The 11,005-nt window shown below is 38.8% G+C and overlaps 1 pseudogene across 1 annotated transcript; it reads left to right on the forward strand.

Annotated features, from left to right (window-relative positions):
- Window positions 6,310-6,995, forward strand: LOC108637657 (annotated as a pseudogene). The gene has a single exon (XR_001919213.1). The product of XR_001919213.1 is annotated as an S-phase kinase-associated protein 1 pseudogene (transcript).

The following is an 11,005-nucleotide window of genomic DNA, read 5'->3' on the forward strand; positions in this document are numbered from 1 at the left end:
AGAGTTCCAGAAAAACATCTATTTCTGCTTTATTGACTATGCCAAAGCCTTTGACTGTGTGGATCACAATAAACTGTGGAAAATTCTGAAAGAGATGGGAATACCAGACCACCTGACCTGCCTCTTGAGAAACCTATATGCAGGTCAGGAAGCAACAGTTAGAACTAGACATGGAAAAACAGACTGGTTCCAAATAGGAAAAGGAGAACGTCAAGGCTGTATATTGTCACCCTGCTTATTTAACTTACGTGCAGAGTACATCATGAGAAATGCTGGGTTGGAAGAAGCACAAGCTGGAATCAAGATGGCCAGGAGAACTATCAATAACCTCAGACATGCAGATGACACCACCCTTATGGCAGAAAGTGAAGAGGAACTAAAAAGCCTCTTGATGAAAGTCAAAGCGGAGAGTGAAAAAGTTGGCTTAAAGCTCAACATTCAGAAAACGAAGATCATGGCATCTGGTCCCATCACTTCATGGGAAATAGATGGGAAAACAGTGGAAACAGTGTCAGACTTTATTTTTGGGGGCTCCAAAATCACTGCAGATGGTGACTGCAGCCATGAAATTAAAAGACACTTACTCCTTGGAAGGAAAGTTATGACCAACCTATACAGCATATTGAAAAGCAGAGACATTACTTTCCTGTGGTCATGTACGGATGTGAGAGTTGGACTGTGAAGAAAGCTGAGTGCCGAAGAATTGATGCTTTTGAACTGTGGTGATGAAGACTCTTGAGAGGCCCTTGGACTGCAAGGAGATCCAACCAGTTCATTCTGAAGGAGATCAGTCCTGGATGTTCATTGGAAGGATTGATGCTGAGGCTGAAACTCCAATACTTTGGCTACCTCATGCGAAGAATTGACTCATTGGAAAAGACCCTGATGCTGGGAGGGATTAGGGGCAGGAGGAGAAGGGGATGACAGAGGATGAGATGGCTGGATGGCATCACTGACTCGATGGACATGAGTTTGGATAAATTCTGGGAGGTGGTGATGGACAGGGAGGCCTGGCATGCTGCAATTCATGGGGTTGCAAAGAGTTGGACATGACTGAGTAACTGAACTGAACTGAGCTGATAGAAGATTTGAGCAACACAAAGATCACTTTTTCTTTCTATCTTTCCATACGTCTATTCCTGGGCCTTGAAAGTTCCTCCTTCCTGTAGCTCTACACTGAGTTAATTGCCAAGCCTTGTGGATTCTCACTGTAAAGTGGGCTGGTTTCCTGGAGTTAATTCTTTGGCTCAGGCTTTAGTTTTCCTGCCTGAACCATTGTAATTGGTTCCTAATTGATCCCCCTATATTTATACAGAACTGCTCAGATGACATGTGGTTTAGGAGTTTCATATTGACACTATACATTTTATTGTTGGATTAAACCAGACCAAAAGTACTGCAATATTTCAGTCCCAGTGGAATTACTTTTACTGAACTGGGCTCTGGTGTGAGGTTATCAGCTATTTGGAGGGATGTAAAGACAGAATCCTGGGAAACTCCTTCTGGCTGGTATATTATTCCAGGCACACAGTGTAACCTCTTTGTGAGGAATACTGGGAGGAAATATTCTGGAATCTGTGTGTCTCTTATACAAGAGTTTGTACGTATTTAATGAACACTAAATCAAGTAACCAATATTTCCACTTTACTAGGGTCAGTAGAGAACTCATAGCAGAGCTTGCTGGCTACTTTAAATAAGTACAGTAGTTCTCCTTTATCTGTTGTTTGCTTTCCACAGTTTTAGTTACCTGTGGTCAACCATAGTCAGAAAATATTAAGTGGAAAATTCTAGAAATAATTTATAAGTTTTAAATTGCATTCTGTTCTGAGTAGCTTGATGAAATCTCATGCTGCCTGCTCTATTCTATCCAGGATCGCCAACCCTAGAGTCATTCGTTCCTGACATCCAACCATCAACATTGTCACAGTTCTCGATCCAGTATCATCTGGAGCAGATGATTCTCATCAATGCGTTAGAAGGTCAGTACCAGCCTAACGTTACATCACAGTATCAACTTCACTCACCTCACTTAATCTTATCACATAGAAATTTTTATCATCTCACACCATCACAGGAAAAAGTAAAGTGAGTACAGTTCAGTTCAGTCGCTCAGTCATGTCCGACTCTTTGCGACCCCATGAATTGCAGCATGCCAGGCCTCCCTGTCCATCACCAATTCCCAGAGTTCACTCAGACTCACTTCCATCAAGTCCGTGATGCCGTCCAGCCATCTCATCCTCTGTCGTCCCCTTCTCCTCCTGCCCCAATCCCTCCCAGTATCAGAATCTTTTCCAATGAGTTAATTCTTCGCATGAGGTGGCCAAAGTACTGGAGTTTCAGCTTCAGCATCATTCCCTCCAAAGAAATCCCAGGGCTGATCTCCTTTAGAATGGACTGGTTGGATGTCTTTGTATTCCAAGGGACTCTCAAGAGTCTTCTCCAACACTACAGTTCAAAAGCATCAATTCTTCGGCACTCTGCCTTCTTCACACATCCATACATGACCACAGGAAAAACCATAGCCTTGACTAGACAGATCTTAGTCGGCAAAGTAACGTCTCTGCTTTTCAATATGCTATCCAGGTTGGTCATAACTTTTCTTCCAAGGAGTAAGCGTCTTTTAATTTCATGGCTGCAGTCACCATCTGCAGTGATTTTGGAGCCCAAAAAATAAAGTCTGACACTGTTTCCACTGTTTTCCCATCTATTTCCCATGAAGTGATGGGACCAGATGCCATGATCTTCGTTTTCTGAATGTTGAGCTTTAAGCCAACTTTTTCACTCTCCACTTTGACTTTCAAGAGGCTTTTTAGTTCCTCTTCACTTTCTGCCATAAGGGTGGTGTCATCTGCATGTCTGAGGTTATTGATAGTTCTCCTGGCCATCTTGATTCCAGCTTGTGCTTCTTCCAGCCCAGCGTTTCTCATGATGTATTCTGCATGTAAGTTAAATAAGCAGGGTGACAATATACAGCCTTGACGTTCTCCTTTTCCTATTTGGAACCAGTCTGTTTTTCCATGTCTAGTTCTAACTGTTGCTTCCTAACCTGCATATAGGTTTCTCAAGAGGCAGGTCAGGTGGTCTCGTATTCCCACCTCTTTCAGAATTTTCCACAGTTTATTGTGATCCACACAGTCAAAGGCTTTGGCATAGTCAATAAAGCAGAAATGATTTTTTCTGGAGTACAGGACAATAATATATTTTGACAGAGACCATATTCACATAATTTTTATTATAGTACCTCATTATAATTGTTCTATTTTGTTATTCACTGTTGTTGTTAATCTTTTATGGTGCCTAATTTATTAAGCTTTATCATAAATATGTATATATAGGAAAACAGTACATATAGGGTTCACATTACTTGTGGTTTCAAGCATCCACTGGGGGTCTTGGAATACATTCCCTGCAAATAAGAGGGGGAGACTACTGTATTCAGAATAATGATATCTAATATTTACTGAATGCTTGCTTTGAACCTAGCACTGTTCCAAATGCTTTCCATGTACTGTTTAACCCTCATCTCATTCCAGTGAGATAAGATCATTAAGATCCTCTCCTAAAGATGAGGAAATTGAGACCCAGAATGATTATATGACTGGCCCAGGGTTTATAGTGTTGACTTCAAAAAAAAAAAAGCACATTAGAATTGTGAGTAAAATTTTATTTAGGGCAAAATGAGGACTATCACCTGGGAGACAGCATCTCAGATAACTCTGAGAAACTTCTTCAGAGAGGTAGAGAGGAAGGTCAATATATATGTGATTTTGGTGAAGGGGAACTACATGCAATCAAGCACATATTTTTTTGCAGGTTTTTGCTAGTCACGAGAAGTCATCACCATGAAGGATTTTAGTGTTTTTCTAGAAATGAGGACATATAAGAATTGAGCTCATGAAATCAGCTCCTAAAAATATCCAAATATCTGAAGACCTGTTCTGCCAGTTTTTCCCGGAGTACAGAGTGCCTCATTTCTAACTCTCCACTCTGAGCTCCTTTCAGGGAGTGCTGAAAATCAGCAGCTGCAGCAGCACATGATTTAATCTGTGTAGACAGCAAGTGCCAATTTGTAGCTGACAATAGCTAGTAAGATGGAAAACTAGAGTCTGGATCCAGGCAGTCTTTTTCCAGAGTCCATACTCTTAACCACTATATATATTACATCTTTAAGTTTTATGGTATGCAGGCCCATGAGCTAATTGTAAGCCCTAGCTCTATTAATTTTCTGTGTTTATACTGTTGTCTCTGGCCAAGATGTAGTAATAGGGATTAGACCTATTTCTGGAGAAAGTATATGAAACAATGATTTTTAAGACACTGGATATCAGGTAACTAAACATAGTGATTCCTAAAAGAGGAAATAAGTGAAGTAAGCCCTGTGATTATCTCTGCTTTCCTCCTGGAGAGGACTTGCTAGCCTTGGTGCCAAGAGAGCAAACCCAGGCAGAACTCAATAGTTCCCCTGAGTTGAGGAAATGGAGTGGAGAATCTGGGGTGGTTAAGGTGTTGAGTTCACAGAGAAGAATGCCAAAAAGAAGAGGTGGCTATCTGCTGCGGGTCCACCTTGAGTCTTCAGCATGCATCTGAGGAAACTACCTGAATCCAGAAAAAGAATCATCCAAAAGAATTAGAGGGAATAATTCTTGAATATCACAGAGGTCCAGTGCCTGTTCCCAACATTAAGAGTGGCAAGGTATAAATCACAAGGCATCAGATGGGCTTCGTCACAATAATGGGGCAAATTTAGCCCTAGGATAACTTAGTTGCTCTAGTCCCATCTAACAAAGCTTAAAAATAACAGCCAAAATCTCTTTTCCAAAAGTCAAAGGACCCATATAAAAGGACCCATATAAAAGGACCCATAATGAGGGGAGAAAAATCGGTCACTTAAAACTGATTAAGATAGGTAGAATGAGTAGATAAGGACATTAAAATAGTTATATCCCACATGACCAAGAAACTAGAGAAAAGAGTGGGCTTGATAATAGAGACATGGACAATACAAAAAAAGACCCAGGGACTTCCCTACAACCAGTGCCCATATCTTGGTTTCAAAACACCATTCTCCAATAAAAGGAACCAAAGCACTTTAGAGAAATGGTTGATTACAGATCTGGAATAGGGAAAATGTAAGCTGATCCTGGAGCATAATGTAATAGCAGAAAGGGGGATTGGATGCAGGAGGAGAAGGGGAAGACAGAAGATGAGATGGCTGGATGGCATCACTGACTCGATGGACGTGAATCTGAGTGAACTCCAGGAGTTGGTGATGGACAGGGAGGCCTGGCATGCTGCAATTCATGGGGTCGCAAAGAGTTGGACACGACTGAGCGACTGAACTGAACTGAACTGAACTGAAGTAAGTGTTAAGAAAATGAAAGGATGGACCATGTCTAAGAGACACAGAAATCAATCTTAAAGGGCATCCAGTGGCCAAAGCTGGAAACATTTGAGCAATAAAATAAATAAAATAGTATTGAATTATAATATGAAATGTCAAATAAATACACATGAATCCAAACTGATATAAACCAGTCATTGAATAAATAAATAAATTGGGGAGAAAATATATTAATAACTATTCCATACAGAAGTAGTCTGAATAATATATGTAGATACTACCCCCCACCATAAGAGGTGGAACTTAATCACTCCCCTCTCCTTGAATGTGGCCTGAACTTAGTGATTTGCTTCTAAAGAACCAAGTATGGAAAGAGAAGAATAGTAACATTACAGTAGGAAAATCTAGCAAAACTGCCTTAACCAAGTGATTAAAATAACATCATCAATGATGAAATGTGGATATAACGTGCCCTCTAATTTGATGTAACAATAAGGACCCTTCACTTCTACGTTATTTTTTCCCCAAATCCACAACCCCAGTCTAATCATGAGAAAAACATCAGACAAATCCAAAGTAAGGATAGTCTATAATATACATGACCAGTATGCCTCAAAATTTTCAGTCATTAATAACAAACCAAAAAAAAAAAAGATTGAGAAACTGTAGTGGGTGAGAAGAGAAGACATAACAGTTAAATGAAATGTGCCATCTTCAGCTGATTCTTGGAACATAAAAGACATTAATGGAAAAAGTGTTGAAATCTGAATAAAATGTGTTAATTATTTACTATTAATGCACCAATGTTGATATCTTAGTTTTGATAAGTATATTATGGTAATGAAAGAAAATAACATTAGAGGAAACTGAAACTGGATGAAAGGCATGTGGAATGCTTTGCAAAATTTTCTATGACTCCAAAATTATTCCAAAACTAAAAAGCTACCTAAAAAATCAAACAAGGCTGTAGTGGCCTTGTTCTCCGCTTTTCAGTTTTGCTGATTGACGACGTCGCTCTGCTCACTTCAGCCTGCGGCCCGCCATCTCCTTGAGACCTAACACCATGCCTTCAATTAAGTTGCAGAGTTCTGATGGAGAGATATTTGAAGTTGATGTTGAAATTGCAAAACAGTCTGTGACCATCAAGACTATGTTGGAAGATTTGGGAATGGATGATGAAGGAGATGATGATCCAGTCCCCTTGCCAAATGTTAATGCAGCAATATTAAAAAAGGTCATTCAGTGGTGCACCCACCACAAGGATGATCCTCCTCCTCCTGAGGATGATGAGAACAAAGAAAAATGAACAGATGATATACCTGTTTGGGATCAAGAATTCCTGAAAGTTGACCAAGGGACACTCTTTGAGCTTATATTGGCAGCAAACTACTTAGACATCAAAGGTTTGCTTGACGTTACCTGCAAGACTGTTGCTAATATGATCAAGGGCAAAACTCCTGAGGAGATTCGAAAGACATTCAATATCAAAAATGATTTTACTGAAGAAGAGGAAGCCCAGGTACGCAAAGAGAACCAGTGGTGTGAGGAGAAGTGAAATTTCGTATCTAACGCTGTAACACTGTAAGGATTATTCCAAATACTAGTTGCACTGCTTTGTTTATAATTGTTAATATTAGAAAAACAGTCAACAAATGCAGCAGCAAGTCAATTGTATTAGCAGAATGTTGTCCTCATTGCATGTGTAGTTTCAGTACAGTTCCCAAACTTAAGGCCCAGTTTCTTCTAGTATGATTGAAAGTTTCTTTTCTTTGCTCTGAATAAAATTGAACCGTGGGTTCCCTACAGAAAGTGGCATTTTGGGCTTTCCCTTTTTGTAAAGCAATTTCTGCCTAGTTTATTGTCCAGTTAATTTTAGTTCAGTGACTTTTAAAGTTGGTGTTGTAAATTAAGCAACTTGCAAAAAACCTTCTGAAATAGAAAAAAAAAAAAAAATCAAACAAAACCCAAACCAAATTTCTAGGGATAGAAACTACAGAGGAGAAGTACATTAAATGAAATAAAAATAAATTAGGTATTTCAGAGGAAAGGATTCATAGACTTGGAGACATAGCAATAAAAACTACACAGAAAGACACAAGAGGGGAAAAAAAAAGACAGAAAATATTGAACAGAGCATCACTGAGTTAAGGAACAACTTCAAGTGGACTAATATACATGTAATTGGAGACGGTAAAGGGAAGAGGGGCAAAAAAATTTTTGAAAGAAATGATAGACATACATTTTCCAAATTTGATGAAAACTTTAGGGCCACACATTCAAGAATCCCAATGAACCTCAAGCACAAGAAACATGAAGAAAACTACACCAGGGTATATTAATAAAATTGCTAAGGTCCATGATAGTGTCTGAAGAGCAGCATGAGAGAAAACAGTACATACAGAGGAACAAAGGTAAGAATTAACCCAGAAGATAGTGAAGCAAAATCTTTCAAATATGGAAAGAAAGAAAAAAAGAATTGTTTACTTATAATTCGAAAATATTTTTCAAAAACAAATGTGAAAATAGGGAAAGAACATTCTTTTCAACAAATGGTGTAAGGACAACTGGACATCCACATGTGCAAGTATAAAGATGGGCATTCATCTCACACTATATACAAAACCAAACTCAAAATGGATCAAATACCTAAATATAAGAGCTAAAACTATACAACTCTTGGGAGAAAACATAGGGGCAAATCCTCATGGCTTTGGATTTGGCGATGTTTTCTTAGCATAAGCAACCAAGAAAAAAATAGATCAGCAGCAGCAGCACCAGACTTCATCAAAATGTAAAAAATTTGTGCATCAAAGGACATTATCAAGAAAGTAAACAGACAATCCATGGAAATTCCTTGGTGGTCCAGTGGTTAGGACTCTGCTCTTCCACTGCAGGTAGGCACTGGTTTGAGCCCTGATTGGGGAACTAAGATCCCATAACCATGCAGCGTGGCCAAAAAGATTAAATTAAATTAAGAACTTTTATAAATAAAAAGACAATCCACAAAATGGCAGAAAGTATTTGCAAAGCATGTACTTGATCAGGGTTTAAGTTCAGTTCAGTTCAGTTCAGTTGCTCAGTCGTGTCCGACTCTTTGTGACCCCATCAATCGCAGCACGCCAGGCCTCCCTGTCCATCACCAACTCCCATCCAGAATATATAAAGAACTCTTACAACTCAACAACAAAAAGATAAATGACCCAAATAAAATGGGCAAAAGAACTGAATTAACATTTCTCCAAAGAAAATATATACAAGGGCCAAAAAATACATGAAAACATGCTCAGTATCATTAGTTATTAGGGACATGGGAATCAAAATCAAAAGATACCACTCCACACTCATTAGCATGGATAGAGTAAGAAATGAAGTGTTGGAGAGAATGTGGACAAATTGAAACCCTTACCTTGTACATTGTTGGTGGTAACATAAAACGGCATAATTGTTGTGGAAAAGTCAGGTGGTTCCTTACTAAGTTAAACATATAATACCATATTACCCAGCAATTCCATTCCTAGGTATATACTCAGGAAAATTAAAAACAAATATTTAAACAAAAACTTGTACATACATGTTCATAGCAGCACTATTCATAAGTCAAAAGGTGGAAACCACCTAGATGTCTATCAGACATTTAAACATCAATTGATAAAGATGTGGTATATCAAGACAATAGACTATTACTCAGCCCTAAAAAGTAATGGAGTTCTGATGCATGCTACAACATGGATGAATCAGCAAACATTATGCTACTTCAAAAAAGCCGAAACAAAGGCCACATATTGCATGATTCTGCTTATTTGAAATGCCAATAGGCAAATCCATAGAGACATAAAGTTGATTAGTGGTTGCCAGGTGCTGCAGAAGTGGTTAAATGAGCGAATAGTTGATGGATACAAAATTTCCTTTTGGAATGTTCTGGAACTAGACAGTGGTGATGATCGCCCAATACCATGAACGGGCCAAATGCTACTGAAATGCACACTTTGATTAAAACGGTGAATTTAATCACACACACACAAAAGCACCATAAATATCTATTCTTTCATTCATCTATCAAACATTTATTGAACAGTTCCAGGCAAGCTTTATTCTGGATGTAAGAAATACAGAGAGTAATCAAATGTGGTTTTGGGTTAGTAGGGAAGGAAAAACATTCTGCAATTAAGTTCAGATAAGTGTTATGGTTTCCTTGACATAAGAAAAGGCACTGTACATTGTGGGGTCTGCTTTACCAAGAAGTAGGGGGTAGAGGACAGCAATGGTAAGGCTGAGTAGGAGTTTGCCAGGTGGATGGCAGCAAGGATGGATTCCAGGCAGAGGGTGTGACTTAATTAAGCTCGAAAAGCTGGCATCAAAAAGCCTGTGGCTTTTTTTTTAAAGCAAACTCCAAACTAAATAGGATGTGTGCAGCATTGCAGAGAATGGACTTCAGAACAGTGATGCGACAGGTAGGTGACCACCCCTGTCTGGATGCAGTATGTGACACTAAGACATGTTAGGGGAATGACCTGGACTTGACAGGATATAAGGGTCAAAGGAGGTGTGACTCCAAAATTGGGCTACTTTGTTGGTGGTGGAAATTGCCAGTCCTTAAAGTGGGCCTGCAGGACATTCAATTCTTAATGGGACATCAAACTAGAATTTATACTCCTCCCCATCTTATGTAGTCTACTTTTAATTTTTTTTTTTTTGTTTTGTTGAGACCTCCTTCCCTTTTTCTTGGGCTTCTTCTGTTTTCTTGTTTGAAATATGTGTTACTATGGAAATGTCATGGTGCAGTATAGTGGCATTTACAAGTAAAGTGTAAAGAATTTTCAGAACATCTAGAAACACAAATCTAGGGTTTAGGAATATAAGCTCTAATGATGTGACAGTGTTCATGCTTTCAGATACTGTCATGAATATAAATACACCCGGAAATTTCAGACAGCAGAGAGGAGATAGTTGAGAATTTTATTAAGATTTATGTGCCCAGATTTTAAAAAATGTGATAAATATTAAAAACACAAAATATTAAAAACACAAAATATTAACACACTACTTGGGAAGAACATCTGGAAAAAAAATGAATGACAGAATGCCAACATTTACTTGTGAAAACATACCTCTGGGAGGAGAAGGCCCAGACATCCCAGGAAAACTTGGAAAAACCTTTTTACCACCTTCTATGCCATAAATATGTTCTCCCCAAATTGCATGTAAATCAGTTATTGATAAACCATATTCATCAAATGCAAGAGTGACCATTATTTTAAAGTTATCTGAAGAATGTACACTTTAGTGAAGGAAATTATTACCAATGGAGTAATGGAAAAAAAGTCACTGGACTGAGTGAAATTCAGGGTCCTTCATTATTATCCTGGCTCTGTCACCAACTAGATGTGTGATTCAAGAAAATTCACTCAATCTCCCTGGGCCAATTTCCTCATCTCATCTGGGTGAATCTGAATTTTCACTTATTAGGTTCTTAAAGCAAGTCAGAGGAGTGATGGCCCACAGTCTGACGTCCGGTTTCTTCTGAGAGGTAACATCACAGGACAGAACTGAGGGCTCTTTAACACAAGAGGAGCTTTTACACAACAGGAACTAGGGATGTCAATGCCAGCCAGGCAGTTGCCATTGCTCTCTGTGTTTTGCCTCTTTATACTCCCCTTTCTCAT

This window comes from Capra hircus, chromosome 15, assembly GCF_001704415.2.
Source record: "Capra hircus breed San Clemente chromosome 15, ASM170441v1, whole genome shotgun sequence".
NCBI lineage: Eukaryota > Metazoa > Chordata > Mammalia > Artiodactyla > Bovidae > Capra > Capra hircus.